Source organism: Jaculus jaculus, chromosome 1, assembly GCF_020740685.1.
Source record: "Jaculus jaculus isolate mJacJac1 chromosome 1, mJacJac1.mat.Y.cur, whole genome shotgun sequence".
Taxonomy (NCBI): Eukaryota; Metazoa; Chordata; class Mammalia; order Rodentia; family Dipodidae; genus Jaculus; species Jaculus jaculus.
The window spans coordinates 185529257-185541192 of record NC_059102.1 but is presented as its reverse complement, the minus strand read 5'-3'; the positions used below and the strand labels follow the sequence as shown (position 1 = coordinate 185541192).

At 36.2% G+C, this 11936-nt stretch overlaps 1 non-coding gene across 1 annotated transcript; it reads right to left on the bottom strand.

Annotated features, from left to right (window-relative positions):
* Nucleotides 1-246: 246 nt before the first annotated feature.
* LOC123457976 lies at nt 247-410 on the bottom strand. Its single transcript, XR_006635319.1, has one exon. It is a non-coding gene; the product is annotated as a U1 spliceosomal RNA (small nuclear RNA).
* Between the last annotated feature and the right edge of the window lie 11526 nt (nt 411-11936).

Genomic DNA, 11936 nt, shown 5'->3' with positions numbered 1-11936 from the left:
GGAGAAAAAGGATTTACTCTCAGCATGAGGAAATTCTAAGTAAATGTGCCCAGATAAGTAGAATTCTGAGTCTTTTTTTTTGTCACTGAAAAACCAATTTAGCCATTTTCCCAAATGTAGCTAAAAAATTTAATACAACAGTTATATATACATTCAGATTTTATTTCATATTCCAGTTTTTCTGTATTTAGAATAATTTTTAATTGTTCAATATATTACTTCTTCTTTTCTTTCTTTCTTTTTTTTTAGGGGAGAGCATGAATGCAGACTTTCGCTACCACAAATTATGCAGTCGAGTTTCCCGCATTTGGGGAAATCACAGGGGTCAGCACATCCAGAGTGCAATGGATAAGCCTTTCTCTGGGAAAATCATCTTTGCGATCATGGTATCTCCCCTGCCAGGTAAGTATATATATTACTTCTTAATACTATCCTTCATCACATGAGAACCAAGAATTAACAGGGGAAACAATTTTTTGTGAAACTGAAAAAAATATTTCTACTTAGAATGTAGTATGTCTCAAAATGGGTTTTATTTTCTTGAAAGAGTACAATTCTGCTAACATAAATTATATTTTATGATTCTTATGGCAGAAGATTAAAGAGAAAATAAATGAACTATTGAAAGTCATACAGATGAAAGAAAAATGTCTCTTGCTCATTTGAAAATCAGAACCAAATCCTTTGTATAAAGATGCAAGTTTTACAGAAAGGTCAATACTACCAGTTATTAGGCATAGAAAACAAACAATCGATAAGAAAAGAAAAGTTTAATGAAATTCAAATCTCTTAACCCATTGGCTTTCAAGTGGGACTTTCTTTAGAAGAAAAAGAGAAAATGTGTGTGTGTGTGAGAGAGAGAGAGGAAGAGAGAGAGAGAGAGAGAGAGAGAAGGGGGGATGCCTTGCATGAGCTAGAGCACGTGTGTAGAGATTAAAGGCAACTTGGGGTGTTTCCATTTTGTTTGAGGCAAGGTCTCTCTTATGGTTTTGCAATACTGTACTTGCCAGGCTAGCTGGCCTATGAGCTTATGGGTGGTTTCCAGTATCTGCATTGTTTTAAAATTTATTTACTTATAGAGAGAAAGGGAGAGAAAGAAAGTGAGTATGGGTATATCAGTGTTTTTTGCTACTGCAAACAAATTGATGCATAAACCACATTGTGTGTCTAGCTTTATATGGTCACTGGGGCATCAAACACAGACTGACAGGCTTTGAAATCAAGCACTTTTAACCAACCATTGAGTCATTTTCCCAGCTCTCTGACTCATTTTTGCTCTACATACACTGGAATTAAGGGTGCCAGCCACAATATTTGAGCTTTTATGTGTGTTCTAGGTATCTGAACTCATATAACTCTCCCATTGCACAGCAAGCAATTTATCCACTGATCCATCTTCCAGCAACAGCAATATTTTTATAATTTTTATATTATATTTGAAGTAAAGAAAGAATTGTAAAAGAGATGTGATCAAAGTAAACATTTTAGAAGTGGTTTTAAGCTGTATTTAAAAATGGGATGCTTGCAAAAGGGACAATTCTACCACTTCTACTAGATGAGAGAGAAGTGTGTTTTGAGCAGAAATGGCTGCAACTCAAGCTTCAAGAATGAAACTAGGCTAGCATCATCAAGACTCAGCCAATCGGTCTGTTCGGCTGGAAGCTGTGATTTGAAAATGAGTTCTGAGAACAAGGCAGAGCATTTATGCAGGGATGAGATTGCACAGGCCCTTGCACAACAAACAGGTAAGGAGGATCAATTTAGTTAGCAAAGCAAGAAGAGGACACTGAAATGTTTGAAATTGGAAGTGTCATATCTAAATTTCAGTGAAAAATGTAATGCAGAAACAAAATGAAAACAGAAAGGGAAGATAATATTTTTGTATCACATATTATATAGAGCCTAATTAATATATACAAAACTTATCTATGTTATAAATAAGTTAAAATAAATGCTTATTTGTGTAATTTCAACCACTTTACTTTTAATAGCTGAATGGTACAAAATAAAATATCAAATAGCAAAATAAATGAAATGAAGGAACAGCAGCTAGAGTAAAACACAGGGATCATTAAGTCTACTCTGAATTTGTGAATTCTGAGCTGTTAGTTAAGTGGTATTGTGAAGTTGACTACAATGCTGGAACTGATGGAATGAGCCAGGAATGAACACAAAGATTTGTGACTCAATAGCACGTACCAGAAAAGCATCACCAAAGAATCAGAATTGGAGAACTTCAAGATGAAGAGTTTGTTCAAGGAATTAACAGTCACTAAAAAAACTAATATATGAATAATAAGATGGAAGAGTATTGTTTAAGAGGCATAAATATTAAAGCATTCTGGAATTTATAGTAGTATGAAGGTAGCTAAACTTCATTATCATTCAACAAGTTAGATAGAAAATTAGAGGCTGGAGAGATTGCTTAGTGGTTAAGGCACTTGCCTGCCAAGCCAAAGGACCAAGGTTTGATTCTCCAGGACCCATGTAAGTCAGATGCACAAGGCAACACATGTGTCTGAACAGCATCTAGAGGTGTGCCCATTCTCTCTCTTTCTCTCAAATTAAAAAATAATGAAATATTTTTAGAGAAGAAATTAGAAAATTAACATGTAGACTCCTCAAGACATAAGAAGAGGGCAAGAAAAAAGGAAAGGGCAAAGAAGTCTATTCAGTGAGAATGCATGAAGCTCAGAGGACTGCAGAGGTGATACTGGATGAGATAGGGACAAGAGTTGTTCTTTTCTTGAAATTGGAGGAAAGATAAATTCTGACATGAGATATAGAGCTAGAAAGTATGTTTAATCATTACAGTTTCAGTTTTGAAAGATGAAGAGGTCCACAAGTAAAAAGTACTGATAATTGCTCAGTGATGAGAATCATTAATGCTACCATTACTGCCTACTTTATACATACATATATATATATGTGTGTGTGTGTGTGTGTGTGTGTGTGTGTGTGTGTGTACACATAATTTTTTAGGTTTGTTGGCAGCCACAAATTGTGAATGTTCTTGTGTTGTGGATTTTATTTCCTTGTGGATTATGAAACAGTCATCTCTTATGAACATGGAAATACTAGAGACTGAGGTTTAAGAAACAGAGATTTGTGCATTGTTCCTCTTATTTCTGTATGTGTTAATAGGGTTGTAAACTGACTATGGTTTCTCCCATTACATTAACATGTATTTTAGCTATTATCTCTCCTTACCTGTACATGAGGCATTAATTAAGGAAAGAACCAGAAATGTATCCATTATTTCTTCTCTGATACTTTGGCCAATTAGGAACATTTGCAAAGTTTCAACAGCTTCTTCCCATCAAATTAACCAACTGTTAATAAGCCATATACTGTTTCCTAATGGTTATCTATCCCTGGCTCTAAAATTTACCCAGGGCAACAATTCTTCATTAAGAAACCTCTCCCACTAAGTACTTCCAAAACTTGAGACCATGACACTTTTGTCAAGTCTTGGCTACAGGAGATCTAATTTCAGCATCAGCTACCAGGTGTTAATCACTCCCTGGATAGGACTCTCCCTGCCATAAGTATTTACAGTCAGAAAAAGACAGTCTATACATTCAAAGCTGTGAAAATTGAAAATGAGGATTTTTATCTTAAACCATTGAGGATTCAAAAACTTAAATTGAGATGTGTCAGTTTCACGCTCGGGTGAATCAGTTCTTCTTATAGTGCAGGCAGGAGCTTTGTCCAATAATACTTACTAGGTAAGTTTTGCTTCAATGACTCAAGTGTCTTGAATGTTCAGAGGTCCAAATGTGTTTTCTGTATACCAGGTATTGCAGTTACCTTCTCATTGCTGATACAAACACCTAATAGGAAGCAGCATATGGGAGTAAATGGATCATTCCAGGCTGGCAGATCCCAGGGTAAGCTTCATCATGGCAAAGGAAACTGACTTACTTCATAATACATCCATAGCAGAGAGAGAACAGCCAGTACAAGCAAGCTGACTCTGACTCCTCTTTAGAGATGGACTCAAGATCCACCCTGTGTGACATACCTTTTCCAGCAGGGCTCTGCCTACTGGAGACTTAAATAGGAAGCATGATCTTTATCCAAAATATGGGGGTGTGGAATTTACATTCAAACCACCACATCAGGTGTTGTTTACCATACGTGTATATACCAATAAGGTTTAGGGTGACTGACAGGATTGGGTGTTATACAAGTTCTTCAGCTCATAAATTGTATCACGGGCCAAAGCATAACATGCCATTTAGAGAACAGAACATTCTCTGCTACATGGAGAGAGCCAAATCAAATGTCTTTTCATTCCTTGATGTCATTTAAGACTGATTTTTTTCATTGTCAGTTATGGAAAGTGAACTGGAAAACAATGTGTGTTCTGTTGGCACGTAACATGGATGACATGGCTGGAAGCTGGAAGAGAGTCAGTCCTAGACAGTTAGCATATTTAGTGCCAGAAGGTGCTACATGAGTGACTGGAGGAACATGACCAATATCTGTCCAGGCAACTCATGGTCTAAGCTACTCAGTAGCAAACAACCTGTCGTGGTGCTCACACAAGTGCAATAGCGGCACATAGCCATGGTGGTAAACCAACTGCTTTGGTTTGGCTAACTGATTGGCTCAGTTAGAATGGAACCCATAGCTGGAGCTGGGAAACAAATCAGAACCATATCCAAAAATTAGCCTGCAATCATTTTAACATTTAAGGGGCTGCAAAAGAGCCAGAGAACAGCTGTGTCACATGTTTTAACTATCCATACAGTGGAGGAGATTGACCCAAACAATGTAATTTTGTAAGATCTAGTGAGATAGTTCAGTAGATTAAAGCACTTGTCCCTGAAACATGAGTTCCTGAGTTCCAACCTCACACCTCACATGAAATGATGGAAGCCAGGATGGGCTTCTGTAATACAAACATGTTTATAAAGAAATGCGAGGCAAAAACAGGAGAACTTCGCAGAAGCTCATGCTGATTGCAGCAAAGAAGACCAGTTTGAATCCTGAGAGAGAAATTCTTCCTCAAATACATGTGAAAAGAAAGACTCAACCTTCAATTGTTCACTGACACCCACAAGCACTTTGTGGCATATGCAACTGCATACACACACACACACACACACACACACACACACACACACATGAATAAACGCATCAAGAATTTTTTAAACAATGGAGGATCCTATGTTTTATGTGCATACTTACAGTTTAGGTAACAAGCCTTTTCAAGTTACTTCTCTGGTTTTTCTGAGGTCTAGTGCTGTATCTGCAGTCCCATCACTCCTCTGCGGCACTGGTACTGACTTGCCTCCTCCTGATCGTGTGCTCTTTTCTTGCTGGGGGTTTGTTATCCATCATTCCTGTTTGTGACTGTTAGCTGCAGGAAAGCAGGGCTTTATCGGTCTTGTTCACTGCTCTTCTGTCACCTTAACAGTGCTGTGAACAGAGTAATTGTTTGATGATGAAATACAAAACATATTTTCTTCACCTACAGTCTCTCCAAAAGGCATCCTCTTCTGCTCACTGCTATCATAAATCTATCCTAGGTTATTTATTTTCCATTTCATATTTTAGCAAATGAAATTATGTAACTGTGGATATGTTTATTTGAATTACAAATTTTTTTCTTTCCTACTTGAATTACCAGACATGGTAGTGCATAAAGATTCAGATATTTATTTTAGTCATTTTTCTGATAGAGGGTATGTCTGGCTCATAAATCACTTGTAAGCACTAGGTTTCAATCTTTTCTGTTCAGTAATAATTGATGTTCGAACCACTGGCCCCAAGTACCATATTAACATCCAAAGTTAAATTGTCTGTTATATTATGTGATTTTTTTCTACTTTGAAGTTTCCATAATTATTTTAATGCCAATCATGTATCTTTCCACTCTGAACTGACCATATGTTTCTCCATGTCTCCATGTGTCTCTTAAATTAAGGATATTTAATTAATTATAGTATTAGACACATTGACAAAACAGTAAGATAGCAAAATTTCCTTACATCAGTAGCAGAGGTTTCATACATTAACATAAGATAAACTGTGACACTGTATTCACTTTCTGTCACCTCATGAATAATACCTACATGTTCTAGGTCACATGGGTCACAGGGGGTCACATATAGCTGGTATATTTGGTTTGCAGAAGGGAATGCTGCTGTTTCATTATTATTAGTATTTTTTCCAAATTATTTTAAAAGTTTTGTTTTTATTTATTAGAGACAGTGAGGGAGAGAGAGAGTGATAATGAGTGATAATGAGCCACTGCAAATGAACTCCAGATGCATGTGCTACCACGTGCATCTGGCTTATGTGGGACCTGGAGAATCGAACCTGGGTTCTTAAGCTTCACAAGGATGCACCTTAATCACTGAGCCATCTCTCCAGCCCTCATCATTATTACTATTAATGGGGAACTTTTACTCTTATGCTGTTAGAATATGGGGTGAAGTTTGAAAAAACCTATACATATGTGCATACATATGAAAGACTTATTGGGTTTACTGTATTTCATCTGATTTCTCAGACATTTCTGATATCTTTTCCTGCAATTTAACAACAATTATTGATGAAAATTGAGGAGATGGGTATAGTTGGGCATATTACTTCAAGTTTAGGAACTAAAACAAGATAGGAACTCAAAATTGCTTTCCTGTCTAACTGTCAAAGATGCTGAATATCAGGCATTTGTTGTTTGTCTGGTAAAACTCAGATATGAAAAACAGCTTGTTGTTGGTAGTATGACAAAAATTCTATGTGCTTCTTTCTATTTTTTTGCATTAACTCTACTTTTTTTATTAAACAGAACACATTACACTGCATGATGTGAACCCTAGGCCAACCTCTGAACTGAAGGAAAATATTGGTTTCTATTCCTCCACACACTAACATTGGAGATGGAATAATTATGTATGTCTAAATTCAAATATTATCATATGACTTCATGATTGAGTTAAATGATTAATTCATTATAAACAGAATGATAGTCAACTTATATCCTCCAAAAAATATATTGATACAATCTTGATGCATTCACTCATTAAACACTTATTTCAGCTGTATGGAGAAGATTTTTTAGAAATAATAATTCAAATGTCCAACTTAAAAATGTTATCAGATAACATGAACTGGGATATTTTTCCTAGAATTATAAGTATAATTCCCATGTTATATTAGTAGTTTCGAAGAAACAGTTAAAATTCAAAAGTCATCTGTCAATCCTGTTGTTTGTGCTTATCTGTTTTTGTAAAATTCTCACCTTTTAAAAATGCAAGCATTAGGGCTGGAGAGATGGCTTAGCAGTTAAAGGCTTGCCTGTGAAGCCTAAGAACCCCCGTTCCAGGCTTGATTCTCCAGAACCCACATTAGCCCGATGCACAAGGGGGCGCATGCGTCTGGAGTTCATTTGCAGTGGCTGGAGGCCCATTCTCTCTCTCTCTGTCTCTCGCTGCCTCTTTCTTTCTCTGTGTGTTGCTCACAAATAAAAAAAAAAAAAAATCAAGAATTAAAAACAGCTCAGCAGGCTGAGTTTTTCTCACAATGCATTCTACAGAAGAAATTGTTATTCCAAGCACCAAAAAAGGAATAACTAAAAATAAATTAGTATTTTAAAATATTTTTCATTTATTTATTTATTTCAGAGAGAGAGAGAGAGAACGACAGAGGGAGGAATGGGTGCACCAGGGCCTTTGGCCACTGCAAACATGGTCCAGACATGTGCAGCACCTCATGTATCTTTATTTGGCTTATGTGGGATCTGGGTAATCAAATCTGGGCCCTTAGCCTTCACAGGCAAGATTTTTAACCACAATGCCGTCGTTCAAGCCCTATATTAGTATTTTAAAGCTGGAACAACATTTTATGGAAGGTGAGATTTTTAAGATCAGTGAATTGGATCAAATTGAGACTGCTCAAATTTATTACTGGGTAATAGTAACATAAGGATACCAATCCTAATGCAGGAAGGACTGTACAATAATAGAAACTGTTGCATCATTCATTGGGATGGTGCAAATTGCTAATAACTTTTTAAATCTAATTGATGATTTACTAAATGTAAATATACACAAGCCTATCTTTATTAAAGGCAGAGCATTTCAATCTTCATGGGTAGGTTTTCCACAAAACTATGTGCATGGGCTGGAGAGATGGCTTAGCGGTTAAGCGCTCGCCTGTGAAGCCTAAGAACCCCGGTTCGAGGCTCGGTTCCCCAGGTCCCACGTTAGCCAGATGCACAAGGGGGCGCACGCGTCTGGAGTTCGTTTGCAGAGGCTGTAAGCCCTGGCACGCCCATTCTCTCTCTCTCCCTTTATCTGTCTTTCTCTCTGTGTCTGTCGCTCTCAAATAAATTTAAAAAAAAAAATTAAAAAAAAACTATGCATAAAATATTCAGAGCACATTTCTTAATAATAACTCTTAACTTGAAACTGTTGACATATCTAGGAGTAAGAGAATATATAAATAAAATAGTGAATATTCAAAAATTTAAGTTATATTTACAATAAAAGCAATGGATTTGTGCTATATCAAACAATGTGTATATATCTCGTGAACATATATGTCACCATTTGGATGTGGTTTGGTTCTCATAGGTTTATATGTTGGAGGTTGGTTGCCAGTGTGGTAGTGTTAACTTATTAGGACCTTTAAGAGCCTAATGAGAGGTCTCATCATTTTTGAAGTGCCATGGAAGCAATAAATATTTATGGGAAGCACAGATTGCCTGGTATATTTGACAAGTTAAACAGTAATGGCAAACCCAACTTCTAGAGAATGCTTCAGCAGTGTGTAAACAGACCCAGGAAATAGTCATGTGATCTGTGGGCAGAAAAGCCACAGTACTGGGCTTTTGCAAGTACTTGAGCTCAGATGACTACTTTGAAGTTTTAGGATTGCATGTCTACTCCACAATACTGCCTTTCAGCCTTGGTTTGGGTGGAATTTTTTTTTTAATCATGTTGACTTGGGAGCTATGTATTTTCTTGCTATTTCTTAGATATAACTAAGACCTGTAGTACATCCCTTTGGGAGTAGGAATGTTTGTCCAATTCCTTGGACATATGTTAGTTTGGATCACCCTGAAAGTGCCAAGAAGTTTAGCAGGCCCTTTTCTCTTGGTTTTATACTTAAAGACCCATACAACCAAGCACTGTTAGGCTCTGAATGCCAGGGTTTAGCCATCCCATAGAAGGCTGTTTTGCATGAAAAATTATAAGGTTGGATATCTAAGATGCTTTCTGTGGTGGTTTGATTCAGTTGTGCCCTATAAACTTAGGTGTTCTGAATGTTCTGAACGCTAGGTTCCCAGCCAATAGAGATTTGGGAATTAATAACTCCTGGAGGCAGTGCTTTGTCGGGGGCAGGCTTAGGGATGTTATAGCCAGTTTCCTCATGCCAGTGTTTGTCACACTCCCCTGTTGCTATTGTCCACCTTATGTTGGCCAAGGTGTGGTGTCTACCCTCTGCTCATGTCATCGTTTTCCCTTGCCATGATGGAGCTTCCCCTTGAGCCTGTAAGGCAAAACAAGCCTCTTTTATTCCCCATATGCTGCTCTTGGTTGGGTGATTTCTACCAGCAATCCAAACCTGACTGCAACACTTTCCATTTATTTAGAAGAATCAGATGCTTCTATTTGTTTTATTTATTTTCTATTTTAGATCATGGAAGAGGTGCAGTCTCTTAACTGGGTATAAATAGAGATTATTTTGTGTTCACTCCTTGTCTCTGGAATGCTTGGAGAATATAGGTGAAGACAATAGAACATACATTTCATGAGATGCAATCAAAAATTACATAACTTTTGGCTGCAGAGATGGCTTAGCAGTAAAGGCACTTGCCTGTGAAGCCTGAGGACCTAGGTTTGATTCCCCAGAACCCACATAAGCCAGATACACATTGTAATACATGCGACTGGAGTTTGTTTGCAGTGTTTGGAGGCCCTTGTGTGCTCTTGCGAGCTGTCTCTCTCTCTCATAAATAAATAAACGTTTTTTAAAAAATAAATGTTGTTGTAGGTAGTATTCATTTTGATAATGGGTGAAAGAGATAAGTGTATAGTATAATTAAAATACTTTTCTGAGAACAGATTGGTGGAGCAGAAGGAAGGGAGCTGAGAACAGCAAGGGATATAATCTCATTGTTTTTTTTTTTTTCTTTTAATGGTTTTTGATTACCTACATTCCATTAAACAGCACAAGCTTTATATGTCCAAGTACAAAGTCTTCATTTAGTCCTAAAATATGATTTAAATACATTCCCATCAAGCATGCTGATACCATTTCTTATTTATGATACCTCTTCCCTACTACCCACATTATTATGCTATCAGCCCACTGAGTACTTGCAAAATAATAATACTGCAAGTAAGCAATTCAGAATAGCTTGAGTATAAGATAAATTTCCATATTCTCTCATAACTTTTTTAGGAAATCAGATGTTAATTTGTCTAAAGTCTGCACACAGTCATTCCACATTTGTTTAGGTAAAACGTGAAGTGGAAGACACAGTAGGAACAGCTTTAGAATTGCCATTGCTATGCTGTTAAGCCTTTAGGATCTACATGATTATTGCTCTCTAAAAATGCCAAATACTCCAAATTTTTCTGTGGAAATTTGAATATCATTTTGAAATGAGAAACTTTTAAAATAGTCCTCTTTCATTTCTCTTTGTAGCTAAAATTCTGACTTTAGTGCATGGCAATGTTGCCATATTGATCCAATCTAATAAAATAGCAATTGCATTGATAAAAAATTGTCATCATTTAAAAGTGTATTGAGTGATTTAATATATACACCATTACAATTAAAGCATCATCAACTAAAAGGTGCATGCCCATATTAAGGATTGCAGTATAATTATTTTAGTCTTTATTATTTCAGAAACCTAATTGTGCATATGTGCAGTGTTTAGTTTAGGCTGAACATCTATTTACCTTGAAACTGGAATGAAAATTTCAGGCTGTTTCTCTAAGACTATTCATTTCTATAGTGCATATCAGCAAAATGCAGGAATATTCATCCTTTCACCCATATTCTGAATTCTAAGAAGCAATTGTGCCCTTATTTATTTATTTATTTGAAAGTTTAACTTGCTAAGAAAAAGCACACACAGTAGACCTTGAGTCATCAGTACAAATATATCTTTAAATTACTTGAGAACAGTTTTGTGTTTTATTATCTTTTATTATCAAAGCACATTAAATGTTAATATAATTGCTGTGGCTCTTTTGGATTTTGCAACTTTAATCAAGGACTCAAAAAAATACCTCATCTTAAAAATAAAAGTCATATATTATGTGCCCCAAATTAAACCAAGGATATGAAAACTCAGTCACCAGGGAACAACATGAGTGAAGTCCAGCTCATGTTTCAAACAGACTTTGCTGCAAATGATTAATGTATTCCTCTCTATCTATGTCTTTATGTCCTATAGAGGCTGTTTAAAAATACAATTAACTTAAAAACTGATTCTGCTTACACTGTGGAGCTCTGTTGCCAACATGTTTTTACCCATAGCTAGCATATTCCTAGATTTCATTGGATTTAATCTGAAGAGTCCTTGGATTCCACATAAAAATAGTCATGACATGGAATCAATGCTGAATTTGACATTCTCTATTTAGGGGCTCATTGTAAACTCATTTCTAAACATTCTCCTCTTAAATCTCAGGTATGTGCAAGTTTTTTATGGTATCTGTTTTGGAAATAATTTCCACCATATAAATTCTTACAGTTCTATCAAAAACAATTCAGATTGTGTGCAAGCGTGTCAAATGGAAGACAATATGGGTATTTTTTGGTTTTCCTTAATCTTTGGGTTAGTTATGAACAATGATTTATAAAATTGGAAAAAAAAGTTTGAATAGTTCCTGGGGTCATTCAATAACTTCAGAGAGAAAAAAGACCAAAGAGTCATGGATAGTGGATAGATAGATGGATAG